This window comes from Lissotriton helveticus, chromosome 7 (genome assembly GCF_964261635.1).
Source record: "Lissotriton helveticus chromosome 7, aLisHel1.1, whole genome shotgun sequence".
NCBI classification, from domain to species: domain Eukaryota; kingdom Metazoa; phylum Chordata; class Amphibia; order Caudata; family Salamandridae; genus Lissotriton; species Lissotriton helveticus.
This window is the reverse complement of record NC_136068.1, coordinates 1,847,915,789-1,847,934,421: the sequence shown is the minus strand read 5'-3', so window position 1 is coordinate 1,847,934,421 and position 18,633 is coordinate 1,847,915,789. Positions and strand designations below refer to the sequence as shown.

General features: G+C 45.5%; 1 protein-coding gene across 1 annotated transcript in view; it reads right to left on the bottom strand.

The window, feature by feature from the left end:
• Positions 1-18,633, bottom strand: part of LOC144767765 (uncharacterized) — a 253,019-nt gene that overhangs the window by 216,299 nt on the left and 18,087 nt on the right. The gene's annotated exons all lie outside the window — the stretch shown is intronic.

Here is an 18,633-nt window from a genome sequence, read left to right as displayed (position 1 = left end):
AAATGTTTGATTTTTACTGTCACATAATCCCACCACTACCTTATCCTCACTTTTATCACTTCCTTCCTCCCTTCCTGGGGCACTGTATAACCTTGAATACAGTTGATTGTTTGCTATGTGTATTCATTACATTTGATCCCCCAGTGAATACAACTCTGTGGTTCTAACGGTTGTTTTTTGATTAATTCATTGAATTGTGTAAATTGCTCTCTGTCCACACTGGGACCCCCTCCTCCTTGTACTTTTTCTTGAGTCAGCGTTTGGAGTCGCTTCTTAGCGTCCCGCGCTATTTGTGGTAATGAATTACTCGTCCACCTTAACCGCTTCAAGTTAATTGTTGAGGTTTCGCCTGCTATCGTAGGTGCTTGTGAATGTTTCAACAATGCCAATTTTATTTCAATATGCTGCATTGAATGGTCGCTATCTAAAGTGCATATTATTTTGAACTTTTTGATAAGTCTTAATAGGGAAAGCGAGACTATGGTATAATCCAGGATTGTACTTGTGCTATGGCCAATGTAGGTAGTAGAAGGTGGTTTGTCCTGGTCTGTTCTTCCATTTAGCACCCGCAGCCCTAGGTGCTTGAGGTCCCACATCAACTGCCTGCCAACTTTGTCTGTCTTCTTTGCTGGTGGAATCTCCTGGGTATCAACGCCCCAGAGTTCATTAGCAGTGATGATGTTATCCTCATCTTCCGGGCGATGCAGGAGATTAGCGTTAAAATCACCTGTAAGAATTATGTCCCATGCTGGTTGTTCAAGGCGGAAGGCAGATACAACGGTATTGATGCATTCAAAATGCGCTTTTTTAACTGTGTTTTTCGGGTGAGCATATATGTTGATTAAGATAATGGTTCCAGTTTTTGACTGTGATACCTTTTCAAGTTTAATGATTTGCATGTCAGCCGTGGGTGCTGCCAATTGGGAGGCCTTGATGTTTAATGCTGGGTGCGAGTTGCACTGACGTGAAAGCATAATCTGCCTGGTACGTCGATTGGCTCCATTAACCACGTTTCCTGTAGGGCTATGATGTCATAGGTATCCCAAGTATCAGTTTTTCTGTTGTCGTTTAAGATTTCTTTTGCACCAGCGATGTTCCAAGAAAGGAGTTTCATGGATTTTCGCTTGGTTTTTGCCATCCGGCTGTAGGTTCAGACTTCTTTTGTACCCAGATTTTGCCTGCTCAGATGTTCGTAGTTAGCGGATTCCGTACCCCTAGCACCTTGCAATACCAAATATGTAGGTCGACTTGCCCATGGGCACGCTTCCTTAGTAGAGGAGACGGATAACCTGATGTTACCCCTTCTTTGAGAGTAATTCCCCACTCTTCGAATTTGGCGGTTTCAGTAAGAATTTTCTTGGCAATTCCCGCATTCCTCCAGGTTGCGAGGGTACCTTCCTTAGCTGCGTTATTGCTGATGGAAATAAATTCTATTGTTAGTAGGTCGATTGATGTTATGTGGTTAAGGCTTGGAATTGCAGATGTCAAATGGAGGATATTTCCTCGGTTTAAATAGTCTTGTGTGCCTTGCGTTTTATAGCTGGGGATGAAGAGTAATCTTCCCACTGTTGCTATTTTAGTATCATACGATTGCTCACTGGTGAACTGTATGTGGTCATTTGTCCGAATTCTCCTCAGTTCTCCTTACAGAAACATGGATGAACACATCATCAGCACCCGACATCGCCATAGCCATACCGGACGCTTACAAGATTACCCATAAAGACCGCACCAATCAAACAGGAGGAGTCATCGCCATCATCCATAAGAACACCATCAAAATCACGACCAGCTCCGATGACAATCTTGCAACCGCTGAACATCTCCACTTTCAGATCCACACCGACCCTAGGACCACACTTAGAGGCACCCTCATCTACAGGCCTCCAGGTACCCGCAGTCAATTCAGCGATGACATCACCGACTTCGTCAGCCCACATGCCCTCGCCTCCGAGAACTACATTCTTTTAGGAGACTTCAACTACCACCTTGAAAACAAGCACGACAGCAACACCACCACCCTTCTGGACAACCTGGCCAATGTCGGACTCAAACAACTTGTTGACACACTATCTTCACCTCCTGCAAGCACATCTCCTTCGATCGCACCACAGCTCTCCACTGGACGGACCACAGCTGTGTTCACTTCAGCTACAAAACCACCCTGACCCACAACCGCCCACAACCTATTCCTCGGAGAAACTGGAACAAAATCACCTCCAACCAACTGCGCACATCACTCAACCAAAACCCTCCCACCCTCTCATTGGACCCAAACCAAGCGGCCACCAATCTCAAGCAATGGATCACCCACAGTGCTGACGAATTAGCACCCCTGAAAAAACACCAGATCAAATCAGCCAGCAAAAAGGCTCCCTGGTTCAATGATGACCTTAAAAAATCCAAGAAGCTATGCCGCACCCTGGAGAAAACATGGAGAAAACACCCAACCACCGACAACATGTCCACCCTCAAGGCAGCCACCCGCAAACACCACCAACTGATTCGATCCGCCAAGAAATCAGCATTCAAGGATCGTCTCGACAACAACACTCACAACAGCAAGGAACTTTTCAACATCGTCAAAGAATTTACCAACCCCACCGCAGCATCCAACAACATCACTCCCTCCCAAGACCTCTGCGATGCGTTATCCTCCTTCTTCTACAACAAAATTGCCGACATCCACAACAGCTTCGAGAATACTCCCGGCGCTCAACCCTCCCCACGCCCCTCAGATCCTACTCTGCCAACTAACAACCTTACCACCTGGAACCCAATCACCACTGAAGACACCATCCGCCTAATGAACTCCATCCACTCTGGCTCGCCTACTGACCCCTGCCCCCACCACATCTTCAACAAAGCAGACTCCATCATCGCGCCCCATCTCCGTGATGTCATCAACTGCTCGTTCAACTCTGCCACCTTTCCAGAAAGCTGGAAACACGCCGAACTCAGTGCCCTTCTGAAGAAACCCACAGCAGACCCCTCTGAACTTAAAAACTACCGACCCATATCCCTCCTCCCATTCCCGGCGAAAGTCATCGAGAAAGCCGTCAACAACCAGCTTGCCGCCTTCCTTGAATCCAACAACTCCCTCGATCCATCTAAATCCGGGTTCCGAGGCAAACACAGCACCGAAACCGCCCTCATTGCAGCGACTGACGACATCCGAACACTACTGGACAACGGTGAAACAGTGGCCCTCATTCTACTCGACCTCTCCGCAGCTTTCGACACAGTCTGCCACAGCACCCTTATGCAACGCCTCAGCAACATCGGAATACAAGGAAAAGCCTTGGACTGGGTCACCTCATTCCTCGCTGGAAGAACTCAAAGAGTCCGACTTCCCCCATTCAACTCTGAGGCCACTGAAGTCATCTGTGGCGTACCACAAGGATCGTCAATCAGTCCCACCCTCTTCAACATTTACATGAGTCCACTCGCCTCCATCGCGCGTCAACACAACCTTAACATCATCTCTTACGCCGACGACACCCAGCTAATCCTTTCCCTCACCAAAGACCCTAACACCGCCAAAACCAATCTTCACGAAGGCATGAAAGAAGTAGCCGAATGGATGAAACATAGCCGCCTAAAACTCAACTCAGACAAAACGGAGGTGCTCATCCTAGGATCTTTCTTCTCTGCCTGGGACGACTCTTGGTGGCCTTCCGCTCTGGGCACAGCACCCACACCCACAGACCATGCACGTAACCTTGGCTTCATCCTAGACTCCTCTCTCTCGATGTCCAGACAAGTCAACGCGGTCTCATCCTCCTGCTTCAACGTACTTCGCATTCTCAAAAAGATCTTCAGTTAGATCCCCCTCGAGACAAGAAAGACTGTCACCCACGCACTGGTCACGAGTCGACTGGATTATGGTAACACTATACGCCGGAATCACAGCAAAATTACAGAAAAAACTCCAACGCATCCAAAACGCATCAGCGAGACTCATATTAGACATCCCTCGCCAAGATCACATCACAGGACACCTAAAAGACCTCCACTGGCTTCCCGTCAACAAAAGAATTACATTCCGCCTTCTCACCCACGCACACAAGGCCCTCTACAATCTAGGACCCGAATGCCTCAACACTCGACTGTCCTTCTACAAACCCACCCGCCAACTAAGATTGTCCAATCAAGCCCTCGTCGCTGTCCCGCGCATCCAAAAATCCACCATGGGTGGCAGATCCTTCTCCTTCCTTGCTGCCAAGACCTGGAACTCACTCCCCACTCACCTCCGCCTTACTCAAAACCACATCTCCTTCAGAAAAGAACTTAAAACCTGGCTATTCGACAAATAATGAACCCCTTACCCAAGCGCCTTGAGACCCTCTGGGTGAGCAGTGCGCTATACAAATACCCGAACTTGAACTTGAACTTGGAGGCTTTCAGGATCCTTTACATCATCACATGAGTATTTTGTTATTTGGCTATGGGCATCGTTCTGTAGTTGTTCAATTAACATGCTTGCCTTAGCCTTTGTTTTCAGACAAGCTCCTTTATGACCACACAGTTCTGTGTTGTGAGCATGTTCACTGGTGGAGATCACAGGGCGAGGTCCTATTCTTGTTGTAATTATTGGTCCTACGCTTTGTTGCTGAGCATTCTGATCTGTGATTTTCTTTACTTGTAATTGGTCATAAGTGCTCTTGTCGGCTTTTGCTACGACTTGTCTGGCATTTTGTTTTATCCCTGTTCTCTGATGTAAAATTAGCGCTTGGGATTAGGTGCGGGATGAAAGATATTTTATGTTTGTTATCAGTGCCTTTGATGACCTCCCTTGGGCATCCCTGCTTTTTTGCCTCATGCTTACTGTGTTCCTGCTCCTTGGTGCCATGTTTACTATCTTGCTGAGGAGTACATACTTTTTGTCGAGGCTTGTTCCCCGTGTTTTGTGGTTCGCACTTTAGATTCCCTAGGATTCTTTTTGATTGTGCGAAGTCACGATCTGCTATTTCCAGACTCCAGTCTGCGCTACTTGAGACAGTGGATAGAGTTGCGTTATCGACATTTGTTGAGTCCTCAGTTCCTGAGATTGTTGAGTGGACAATCCCCTCTATTGGTGTAGATCTTTTTGAACTTAACATGTGAGTGAAGTCGTTTGGTACTATGGTAGTGGGCTTTTGTCCTTTGTCTTTGGAGCTGGTCTTCCGAATTTTGTTTTGGAGCTTTGTCATTGCGGGTAGGTGGTGTGGCCCCTCTTTGGTATCAGTTTTGGCTTTTGGTTGAATTTTTGAATAGTTAAATATTGGAAAGTTGGTCAGAGCCGGCTTGTTAGCTGGTAAGCAGTTTGCCACTTGATTTCTGTTTTTTCTCGCATGTTTTTTCTGCCGTTTGGTTAGACCTTGCTGGTTGCTTGGATTTTTTTTCCCCGTCCTGTTCAGGTTGTTCTTTTCCTGATGATTAGTGGCTGTTATGCCTAACAGAGAGTTTGACCCCAATTAAATTCAGTTCTTCTATTAATTTATCAGTTCTTATTTTTGTTGGTTTATTTTGCTTCATTTTTTGGTCTATTGATTGTTGTACTACTACTGCTGCGTGATCTTCCTTCGTCTTTTCGAATTTAGCTGTTTCTTTTTTTGGTGTGTTTTTGCAATGTGCTAAGGTAATAAGGTAACTTCCATTTAATATACTGCTGGTGCCCTGGTTAGCGTGCTTGCATTCCTGTAGGATGTCCTTGAGTATTAATGGCAAGTCCTTCAGTTTTTCCAGTATGGGGCTACAGCTACATGTCAGGGGCGGTACCCTAGGGCGGATCTGGTCCTGAAAAATGTCAAATGTGTTGACCATTGTGTCCAATTTTCTGTTTATACTGGATATATGTTCGGCTATTGTACTCATAAGATGTATTTGAATGTCAAGTTTATCAGACTGCATGTTTAGGGTTTTAATTGAAGTTTCAAGATATGCTGCCCAGTGCGCTATGTAGAGTGATTATAGATTCCAAGTTTTCGTTGAGAACATGCTTTCCTGCTTGCTGGCGGTGGTTTGGTTTGCTATTATTTATGGTGGGTTTCAGGTGTGAGTGTTCTTTGGGTGTCATAGCAGTTCGCTGGTCCACATTTTTCTTATTTGTGTTTTCAGGGCTTTTTGCCATTGCTGAATTGAACAAGGCCAATGCACTTGAGATTTCTATTATTGATGGAGCCTTGCGGCAATCAACATAGAGGCCATTGGATAAATCTGTATGCACGTGGGCTTCTGCATCCTGATTCGACCCACTAGATATCTCAATTAGGTTTTTATTTAATAACTCCAGGATCAATGAGTTATTTGGTTGCCGTCCATTTAGTGTTTTTTGTAGTACCTCAGTTGTGATGGTTGATGACTTGTTGTGTGATTTTATTTGCTTGGAATCGCTTACACCTGTTATGTTGTCTGGCTTGTCTTTATGTATTGTTGTGCTTCCTTTATTGTCTGGGAGGGTTTGAGGCTCCAACCAGTAGTTACACACATCGCTCTTTTTATTGGATTTTATCAATACTTGATTTAAGCGTGACTCCAGCCTTGGGGTTGAATGGCTGTTTGGATGTTCTTTATAGGCTGTGTCTTGACTACTGGTGTTATGACGTCCATCATTATTGCCTATGACCTGTGAGCTTCCAGCCATTGAATCAGGGCCGGACTGGGAACTGCAAGCAGCCCTGGCAAATTTTTCCAGACCAGCCCCCGCCCGGCGCGTAGCGAGCGAGAGCAGCAAGCGAGCCTGACCGCTACTAGGGAGGATTGGGGGGCTTTTCCCCCCCAAGAAAATTTTAGAAAATGACAGTCTAAAATGGTGAATTTTACAGCACATTTTTCATTACATATTCAAATTGTAACAACTTTCAAAGCACAGTAAATAGTAGATGATGACCTTAAAGAACATCAGGTTACCCACCCAGTCATATGTACCCATAGACATTCTTTCAGAGAGCAACAAAATTAGACACAGGTAGTGAATCAGAGAGAACAAAGTAAAAGTGAGACCAGCACCCACATGGTGTGTAGCGAGCAAGCGCAGTGAGCAACCACTACTAGGGGAAGTGACGAGTCCGGCACTGTCCACCACCACCACCACTGCGCGAGGCACTGGACGCCCGCCCAGTGCCAAGTTACTGTGCCACCCACCACTGTACAGCCAAAGGAATGAGTCTATATGCCTATAATAGAGGCTGAGACACATTGAAGATATCTATCTCTTTGAGATAATACTTGCAGGAATGTCATACTTTTGGAAAGAATCTTGCTACAAACATATTAGCATTCCACTATGTCTCTGATACGTGTCTTAAAACCCCACCAGCAAAACAATAAAAAAAAAAAGAAAAAGTCTAATGCCCTGTGGCAACTTGCCCCCCTCATGTGTATATATATTTTAAAAAAGCCCATTGTGACCTGGGGACTCTCCTCCACTGCAGACCTTAAAAGAATGCATCAAACTCCTAGATTAGTTCATCAGTTTGTTAAATATATCCTCATAGTGGAAACAAAATTATGTAAGGAAGACACTGCAATCGATGAAATCCATGTAATGAATGCTATCTAAAATGTCAATGACTCTATAATAGTAAATGTTTTTAGGGATCATGATGAAATTTTATAGAAATTTTTAAATGTAATTGTTATAAAAGTATTATTTCATTTTATAGATATTTGCTGTAAGTATATGATTTTCTAATTCGTTGCCTTAAAGTATATCAATCAGTTGGGGAGATAGTATATTAATTATTATTCTAACACTAATACGGTTTTATCAGAATTCTTTGATTAGCATCTAAAGTATTTGTTGTGGATCCAGAGCGCACATTGCACTTTATTTAACTCTTGCTGCTAATTCGTTCATTAACAACTCGTTGCACTTTATTTCACTTTTGCTGCTAAACTGTTTATTGATCATCCTACTACAGCTGAACTAAGTATGTATATGAGTGCTGGATAATCTGGGTCTGTGTTTATATTGCTTTTTTTAAATCAGGTTGTAAACTGAATTTGCTCTTTGCTGTTTGTAATGGTTTTAATTAATCAACAAATAAACTTTACTTTACGCATCAAACTCAAGGTCTTTGAGGATTCTGAACTCTGCCTCTAATCTGTAGAGTGATTCAGTAACTCTTGCTATGAGAACAATACAGTGATTTAAATAGACTATATGACATGCACAAAATCAAAAAGGAGAACGTTGCTTCTTTTAAATTGGTAGGCACTAAGACAAAAAGACAGAATGTGAGGGGAGACCATGCATAAAACATAGAGTAATAGTTTTTGAAGGCAGAGATGTTAATGCTTAGCAGTCTAGCAGATGCATTTTACAATGCATGTTTTGGAGAACTGCAATACAGATACAGTACTGCCGGGCCCGGGCTCTGTAAGCTGCCGGAGCAATGAGCCAGCCATTATCTGATAGAGTGACTGGAGAAAATCTAATTTAAACCAAGTGGGTAATTACAGTCACATAATTGGTATTCCCTGCTCCTGATTTGACAGTGGGGGTATTTATCTGTCCCTCTCCGCTTCCATCATAGAACCTAGGTAATTTTCTATGGGCTTGAAAACGTGCACATTGGGAAAACGCCTGAATTAGGTGTAAAAGAAATTAATCCAACCACTGTTCTGTTGCTCTGTCGTTATATATGCCAATGGTCTTACATATTTTACACTAAAATGATTCTAGCATCAGAGAGGCAATTCATAAATGTAAAATGCAACCCGAGATCCAACACTTTTAAAAACAATTCAGGAATGTAAAAAGCAACCTGCGGAAGAGACACATTTAGAAAATAGAAAGCTTTATTTCTGGTTTGTTTTGAGGGATTGTGGAGCCTTGGTGGCGGCATTAACTTTTCTGTCTCCTGCTAATTTATAAGCACATTGATGTATTGCGTGTTGTCTCACTCCATTCGTGATGCGGCAGGCAGCCAGTCACGCGCACATTTAATTACGCGAGGCCCAATACGCATGCAGCATTATGACATCAGCCGCACCCTAAGGCGCGCAGACGCGGTGGAGGAGGAGACAGTGCATCATTCTGCATGCTGCGCACAGGCACCTACTCCATCTCCTGAAAATGGGGGGTAATCAGAACAAGGACTTCTCGATGAATTGTCAGAGTCTTTCCTAATTCTCGCTGCTCCCTCTCCTTAGTCTTGGTGTCACGTCACGTCACACATAATAGCAACGCATGAAATGGGATACCCTGACCCAGTGTATCTGCATGCGCCTGAGAAGTATCTGTACTGTACTCTCCCATTAAATGCATTTTCTTACACCCCTGCGAGGAGAGCCCTTGGTCTCACTTTAAATTAAAGTAGTGCGGGTACTAGGTAAGGCACCTGACTATACCTGCCCATTTAAAGCACAGCTTTCTTTAGAACTTTGGTTCATGTGCCCTCAGGCTGCTTCCGGTTAGCTGGTCTAGGCCTCCCATTCCCAAGACTGACGCTGACCCGGCCCCTGGCCCAGAAAGTGCAGTGCTGTGGTAACCTTCTCACAATGAACCGAAGATCGTTCAAATCAGCACTCCTTGTCCCAACCACATCAAAAAGAAAAAGACATGAAGTAAGAACCACAAAGTGCCCTGGCCCAGACCTCTAGAATGGTCCTGACCTTTTGATAGGCAATAAGGACACTGCTGTCTATTCTGGTAAGATTGGAAACCCTTCCCCTCCAGAGATACATTCGACCCACATTCGTTTGGTTAGAAACCATGCCTGTGTCAGAACCTGAAACCCCTGTTTCCCAAAAACACTTTGAATGATTTATTTTCTCTGACCTCTAGATCCGGCCTTTGCATTGCTCATCTCAACCAAGTTCTCTGAAGTAGCTGCTGGCATACATGTTATCACTGTAGAAAATGGCTTCACTAAATAAACAACTATCAGAATGAAACAACATGCACAATAGATAGCATAGCAACAACCTAAAGCAAACTGGAGGGAAGAATTAAAGATTAAGATGTGAAACAGAGGCCCAGGCCAGATTAACAAAAAAACGGGCAGCGCTGTGCAGCATTGAAAGTATGTGCAAGCAAGTTGTGAGAATCAGCCTTAGGTCGCCGCCTTCCCAGCAGAACCAGCAGCAGAATCCTGTGAATGAAACACCTGTGACGTGCAAGGCACGCCAATGGATGTCACAAGGTTCGCGCTAGCACCAGCTGCAGAATTCTGTGAATGGATCACCTGTGACAGGCCAGTTTCTCCAATGTGATGTCACGAGGTCTGCGCTGGCACCAGCTGCAGAATCCTGTGAATAGATCACCCGTGACAGGCCAGGCCCTCCAATGTGATGTCACGAGGTCCGTGCTGGCACCAGCTGCAGAATCCTGTGAATGGATCACTTGTGACAGGCCAGGTTCTCCAATGTGATGTCATGTGGGCCCCACTAAGTGCAGAGGGGAGGCCTTTGCCGCAGCAGAGACAAGAAGGGGCCACTGATGGGAAAGAATGTCGAGTAGAATGCGATCGTCTTTGAGATTCATCACAGGATCATTTTTGTGACTGAATTTCCAGAAAAAAAGCAAAAACCTATTCAATTAAAACAGTGTCTCGCCTGCTCCCTCCCCCTTACACTGCAAGACACAATCACCCATGAACCAGTGATGATGTATGGTGACGTTGAAAAGTCTCTATTGTGACGTGTCCTTGGTATAAAAGGCTGGAAACCAGGCAGCCGCTGAATGCAATTTTAAGTACTGTGACGCACATTTTTTTTCATTTCATGATACAACTTGAACTCAGTGTAAGTTTTACACTGAGTTCAAGTTGTATCATGAAATGGAAAAAAATGTGCGTCACAGTATTTACTAATAGCCCATCATCCACATGCCGAATATTTAAATGCAACCTCAATTATCTCGCGATGCTGATGATTGGGAGTAGGTATTGTTTTAAAGCAATTTAATAGCACTCATTTTAACCAAAGAGCATGGAAGGGTGAGTCGGCACTGACGAATCTGGAAACAGGATACATTCCATGCACAGCAGCAGGTGCATTTGTCCACTGAGGTGTTTGTGGAACTTGTATTTAATCACTTCTCTGCTTCTGTGTTACAGCAGCTTCAGAGAGGTGGCATCTTGACCGTTTTGTCATTTTTCAGACACATTGTTTTTTGCTAAAGAAAAACGCTACCAGCCTACACTTTGAGAGCTCTGTGAGATATGTTCAGGATGACACAGTGCAGCTACAGGGTAGCTAGTGATTAGAAATCGGATCTATTGGTTCCGCAGTCGACAGATAGCTAGCCTTCTACCCCCACCACTTCCTTGCAGTGGGCCCCGATCCTTGCCGCTCTTGCCCCGCCATTTCCCCCCACATGCTTTCCTATTCAGCCTGCCAGGAGGTGCGTACAGCCAATGAAAAATGTATTTTTAGCACAGTAGTGTGTTGTACATTGATTCTTAATGTAATATGGTTGTCTTTTGTCTTAGTCCTTTCTTAGTGTTTTCTTGTTCTCTCTCTACCACAATGCCTATGTATGTTCTGACTTCTACCTGGAGAATTCCACTAGTGTCAGTTGGTGGTCTGGTCAGCTGGCGAGGCTTGTGCTCGGCTGTGTCCTACATTAAATCTATATGTAACCAACATAAAGTATCTGTCATCTGTTCGCATCAACTTACAACATTTTGGCGACGAGGATGGGATACAACATTTTGGCGACGTTTTCTGCTGACCAGACCAGGGAAGAAACCATCAAACACAACACAGCCTGAGCTACACCTCGCTAAAAGAACCCACAACGGTCAACTTATCTACTGCCAGTAACATTGTCAGAGGAAGCTTGATGATTGAAGAAAAACTCAAAGGAATTTAAAGCAACAAAAGAACTGTGAGTACATTACTCATTTCTGGCAGTACGGCGCAATTTTAACTGTGACAAGTAGTAAGCTGTAAGAAAATAAAAGCGCAGAGCAGTAAGAATAGAAGAAAACAGCCGCAGCGCAGTGAGAATTGGTGAAAACAACCAGAAATTATAGCGAAAAGAATCCTGTCTAAAGTGGCGATTACAATTGAACTGAACTACGTCTGAAATGGCTGCAGTTTAAACCACGAGCAAAAGTAGCTGAGAAATGCAAGGAAACACATAGCAAACTGCAGGAAATTGGTTCAAGGAACTTCATCTCTGCTTCATGTTTGTTTAAAATAAAGTGCTAGACACGAGAAACGGCACGAATTTAATCAGAAGTACTTTGAATGCTAACCAAGAGAAAATTAATGAGAGAAACAAATAAGAAAACGGACACATGCTGGAAATAACGAGTGAATAATATTCTTCTACCGTGAGTCTGTTACGAAGTGTAAGAGGAGAAGAAGAAACTATGTTCAATGTGCTTCTACCGTGAGTCTGTTATGAAGTTTCCAACTGCTGGTGAGTGTCATATGCCTCCGTGTTGATCTGCTCCTCATCAAGGCATTTTTGAAAATGATGACGTGGTGGTATTGGAGTTAGTCTCAGCGGAGGGGCAGCGTCATTAGCGACATGGAGTGTTCAGTGTCACCGAGGAATTGAGAAGTTACTCCCTGCTTGAGTACGTCATCTCGAGGAAGGTGAGAAACAATGACGTGAGCTGTGACGCGAACAGCTGGTTTCAGCGTGTGCAGCATAAACAAAGACTTCTACAGGTGGTTGCTGGGCAGTGACGTGTGAAGCTGGCTGCCTGAGTAACAGGCTAAACAACGTTTGTGACTGGATAAAGGATGTCGCAAGCTGGTTGCCAAGTGACAGGCTGAAGCGCTCCCTTTGCGCGTAAGGTTAAATGCGTGGCCTTAGTGACGTCTTAAGCGTCATTGCGTAACATTAGCGCCCATTTTGTTTTCATCTCGATCTGTAGTTCACTTAGCAACCGTTACACGGAAGCACAATGTGGACGATATTGGTAAGCGTGTGCATAATTTTAACTGACTCTATTCTCGAAAATAAGCATGGAAAAAAAAAATGCAAGCTCTGCTGAAATGAAGTGTTTTGTATCTGGGAGATAAAAAAAAAAATGGACGTGTTGGATTCATAAGCTTCGTCGCATAGTCATTGAGTCTTATACTCGTCGACTACATTGTGGTTATTGTGTGCACTCACAAGTGTATTTAATGTAATTTACTCTGTGAAATGTTTGGCAAGTCTGCCATCTTATGGGCATTGTTGGTTATCTCATTCATGACATTTCAGACCTGATTTGTGCACAAGGAGCTCATATTTAAAAGGAGAATCTATGGATAAATCATCAATTACTAACGATGCACAGAGTCCTCAGAAAGTCGAATTTGATTCTTAACTGGGTCGAGAAGCAGGATATTTGGATCTAGAAGTCAAAGAACTTATTGTCAAATAGCCACTAACTTTTGGAGCTTGGAATCTTCTGATAGCCGAAGGGCAGGGGAAAAGCGTGCGAGAGGACAGAAGTAATGCTGGATTGGACAAAGGCCGTACCTAAGCTAAATATGGGCAATGATGTCGCAAGGAGGCAAGGTTGTCCAGGAAGTTGGTGCGGATTGTCCCTGTACCTTGGTGAGGGTATGGATGTAAAAACTAAAAGGGGGACGAAGGTCCCAGGCGGGACTCTGGACGGTAGGTCCACAGCGGAGACAAAGGACTCTGGTCTGTAAGTCAAAGGAGAGTCTCTGCATGGTGGGACTTCAACAGGGGATAATGGTCCCAACTCAGTCTCTGGACAGAAAGTTCCTGGTGAGTCTCTGGACAGTAAGTCCACAACGGGGAAAGGTTCCTGGGGAGACTCGGGATAGTAAGTCTCAAGTGAGTCTCTGGTTAGTAAGTCCATAACGGGGGACAAAGATCCCAAGTGAGAGACTCTGGTCAGCAAGTTGTAAGTGAGTCTCTGGACTGTAGGTCCACAATGTTGACGAAGAAGAGACTCTGGTCGGCAAGTTGTAAGTGAGTCTCTGGACTGTAGGTCCACAACGTTGATGAAGAATCCAGGATAGTTACAGAGAAAGGTCGATGTGTGTCTCGGGACCGGAAAGAGACATGGATTCCAGTGTCAAACTGGGAGAGGACAAAGTTTACCGTCAAGTGGCCGGGACTGAGATTGTACTGATGGTGACTCCAAAACTTGGTAAAATCTGAATTGGGACTATGAGTCCGGAAGCATGTCAATGAAGCAAGGTGAAGATTCTGTGCCGGAACGATGTTGACAGAGATGTTTCAAGTTGATTAAAGAAGAAAGTTAAAGTCCCTGTTCCAAGAGGTAAATTTGAGACTGAAGGGTTTCAAGATGTTCCAGGTCTAAGGATTCGTGACAGCGAGTTGTTACAGAGAGGTTCTGAGAGGAACCAGGAATACGAGCTGTTATGTCTTGTTGTTAGGCAGCTCATTAGCTTATATTTTGGGGGTCAATGTGGAAAGTGTGTGGCTGTACTTTCCCGTGGCGGTGTCTTTTACCCAATGGTGTACCCTTCTTTGGGGAAGGGGTGGGGCCAGTCGGTACCCATGGTATACTCTATGTAGGGCGTGTTGGAGTATAAATTCCAAGGTGTGAACCTTGTGCAACGTTTGTTGTAGCTTGTATTTTGGGGGTCAATGTGGAAAGTATGTGGCTGTTCTTTCCCATGGCGGTGTCTTTTACCCAATGGTATACCCTTCTTTGGGGAGGGTGTGGGGCCAGTTGGTACCCATGATATACTCTATGTAGGGTGTGTTGAAGTATAAATTCCAAGGTGTGAACCTTGTGCAACATTTGTTGTAGCTTGTGTTTTGGGGGTCAAAAGTGTGTGGCTGTTCTTTCCCATGGCGGTGTCTTTTACCCAATGGTGTACCCTTCTTTGGGGAGGGTGTGGGGCCAGTCGGTACCCATGGTGTACTCTATGTAGGACGTGTTAGAGTATATATTCCAAGGTGTGAACCTTGTGCAACGTTTGTTGTCACCCTGTTTTGTTGTGTTGTTGGTGGTTAGGTCACCGAGTTTGTTAGTAAATGTTGCATTATTGTGAGAGGTCAACACCAGGTGTGTGATGACGGTTTCATGGGTCTCTTCTCCTTTCGTATTCTTTATTATGAGGTTGCACTGACATTTGGTGTCTCATTCTAGTCTGAAGGGCCATTTCCTCCGATGTACACTATCTAGGAGGAATTATGTGTTTTTCCTGGTGTGTTTAACCTTTTTAGTGTTTTGGGAGTCAGTGTGGAAAGTGTTTTGAGAGTTGTTGTGGCTCTACTTTCCTATGGCGGTGTCTTTTAACCAATGGTGTACCCTTCTATGGGGAGGGTGTGGGCCCGGTTAGTACCCATGGTATACCCTATGTAGGGCATGTTGGTATATAAGTTCCAGGGTGTGAACCCTGTGCAACCTGTGTGAGTTGTTGTTGATGTACTTTCCTATGGTGGTGTTTTACCCATTGGTGTACTCTTCTTTGGGGAGAGTGTGGGGCCTGTTGGTACCCATGGCATGCTGTAGGTTTAGTTTCAGGGTTTGTACTCTATGGTGTACCCTTCTTTGGAGAAATAGTGTTGGAAGTTAGTCAATCTCCAGGTTTGCCATCCTGTGCTGTCGTGTGGTGTAGCCTACGTTGGAGGGTGAAGAGTTGGTGAGTATTCAATACTTATATTAGTTCTCCAGTTGTCTGGTTTAGTTTTTCTGAAATGGGCTGTAGGGTTAGTGCTGCTCTTATTGGTCATTGCCCATGTCAGTTCCCTGGTTGTCTATCCTGAGGTGTACCCTGTTTAAGGAAAGTTGTGTTATTTACCAGGCTTGGTTCCTTATGTTGTTCCTTATTTTTAAGGGTCATGTTTACACTGTCTGTGTGTCCGTAAAAAGGGAACTTTTGGGTTTTTAACTTGCTTGGGATATGTTGTGTTTCTCCCAATCTCTAAGGGAGGGGGATGGAGTGTATTGATATTTCGGATTTATGATGTTATTGTACAACATGGGGTAGGTGTTGATTGAGTGTTTTTGTTTCATCTGAGAGTTTCGTTTCGTTTTGTGTCTCTGAATACTCTTTTGTCTTTGTGGTCGTCGTTGCAGTCTTTGTATTGTAATCTTTGTTTCCTTTATTTCTTTTCTTTTCTATAAAGGAGGGAGATGTGTTGTACATTGATTCTTAATGTAATATGGTTGTCTTTTGTCTTAGTCCTTTCTTAGTGTTTTCTTGTTCTCTCTCTACCACAATGCCTATGTATGTTCTGACTTCTACCTGGAGAATTCCACTAGTGTCAGTTGGTGGTCTGGTCAGCTGGCGAGGCTTGTGCTCGGCTGTGTCCTACATTAAATCTATATGTAACCAACATAAAGTATCTGTCATCTGTTCGCATCAACTTACAACATAGTGCTGTGCCGCCCACCACCCATAAATCAGATCTGTGCTGGCCACCACTGGCTTGCAAACAAATAGCACTCACCTGAGCTGCGGGCGGCAGACGGGAGATTAGATTAAATTACGGGGTGCGGAATCTGGATTTCTTTCCTGGCTGGCCTATCCTGCTGTCTCCCTCTCTGAATACCTGCATCCTTCCTCGACCTCGCCTCAGTCACGCGCACTTCCCATTGCTCATGAGCATCCCTGAAGTCCCTGCCCTAAAGAAATAGCGGCGCCGAGGAGGCGGTGGTGAGGTCAGGTGGCACTAGTGAGTGACATAGTGTGTTGAAATAATTTATTTTAAATCGGCGCGGCACCGCAGTGTGATGTGCTTAATATACTAAGCACTGTCTGTGTTCTGTTGTTGGGGCCGATTTGGACCGACCGTGATCGGTCCAAATCAGCCCCAACAACAGAACCGGCCCCCTGTCTCAAAACCGGCCCCCACCCCGTCCAGCCTACCGGGGGATTGCCCGGTGGCCGGACTGACCAGTCCGGCCCTGCATTGAATGATCTAGATTTGTGTCACTTATTGATGGAACTGACGATATAGATATCCTTGAGGTTTTTTTGGGGTTTTTGTATGACGTGGTTTTTTTTATGACTCTTCCCTGGGGCTCTCCATAATTCTATTAGTGTCAAGTGATGGTGTTGAAGATTTCACTTGTTCTTGCACTGAGTCGTGACTTCTGGTTTCCATGTGTACTTGAGATTGAGTTTGTATCGTACATTTATTGTTCCACTGAGTTGCTTTCATGCACTTGCTTGTTTGTTCTGTTTCGGTGCTCTTTCCTAAATTGGTGTTGAGACAGGGCGAGGGGGCCTGTGTGAGTATTGACTGGGTGCATACTTTACTCGGAGACATTGGTTTTTGAAGTCCATTTGGTGTTACTGGCAATGTATAAATTGCAGATACATGGTCCTTCAAAAAAGAAAATTTACCAGTAGGGTTCATTGTGCCAAAGATGGAATAGATTGGAGGTTTTAATGTGGTGGTTGGAAGATTGGCTGTACTATCCTCGGAGGAATGGATAGGAATTTTGGTCTTGGATTTTCTTTTCGCGATTTGTGGGGGAATCCTTTGAGTTCTCCCAGACCTCATCACTTCCACTGGCCTGATATCTAGTCCTGTTGTCGTCCTTTAGGGCATTTGCGCTTATTCCTGTGCGCGGTAACTTTTAGTTCACACTCTCTTTGGTGGTGCCTAGTGTTGCTAGACAGGGGAGCTGGAGCTGCTACTCCTTCCCTGCTCCTTCGTGGGATTTGGTGTTGCCTGTGTGTTGCCTGTATCGCTTGCGTCGGTCGTTTCCGCCCACTGCTGGCTGCTTTCCACGCTCCACTCTGATTGCCCCCGGCCTCTACTCAAATTCAAGCCTCAGCCCCTACTCGAGCTCCGGCTTGGCTTGGGCATGTGGGCACGTGGGCACTTACTGCTTGCTGCTCAATATAACCTTTACGGCGACTAGTGCGCCCAGTGACAGTCAGATTGCCTCACCTCCATCTGACTGTTTAAGGGAGTGGTAGATGGAGGGCCAGATAACCGAGACGGCCCTTTCCCGACCCCTGTCCTGACCCCTGCACACTCTCGGGCTTTTCTGTGGTGTTTTCGGGTTTTGGGGTTTTTTGGGGGGGGTTTGGGGCGTTTTTCACGCACTCGGCCATCCACACGCCTTGCAAACTCCTACGTCCTGGCTTAGGTGACCGACAAAGCAGACCGGCGGCCGGCTAGTATGGAGTGGGCTGGGACCGTCTGCTGAGATGCAGAGCGATATGAGGCGATATGGGGCGAGACGGTACTGGGGTGGCGAGGCAAGGCGGGCCGTGGGCTTGCGCTCTCTCCTCTCCCGCCCGCCTCGGCCTTCACCTCTCGCCGCTGCTCACCGTACCACTCCTCTGCCAGTAATAGCAGCTGGTGATTGGTGATTGCCGCCACGCTGGGTCCTGGAGCCGGAGTGGAGCCAGAGTAGACCGCTTCGACTATTTCACTCTTACTCCCCCTGCTCGGGCACGGGCTCCTGCCGGCTTCTCGGCCGCTCACCTTTCACGTATGGCACCTCTCAGCGGCGCTCCGCGGCTCTCAGCGGCTGCAGCTTTACTGTGGCTCTCGCACTAGTCCGGCTCTTAGCGGCTGCGGCTGCGGCTCGCTGTGGCTGTGGCTCCGCTGCGCTGCTGGCTCCGCTGCTGGCTCCGCTGCTGGCTTCTCTGCTAGCTCTCTGCTCTCTAGCCTCGGAGCAGTTCACAAGATGCGGAAGTCTGCATCTGCATCTGTACTCTGTGGATTGGCTGTACTCCAATGCTGCATGTCCTGTGGGTGCACTACACAAGAAATGAGCATGTGCG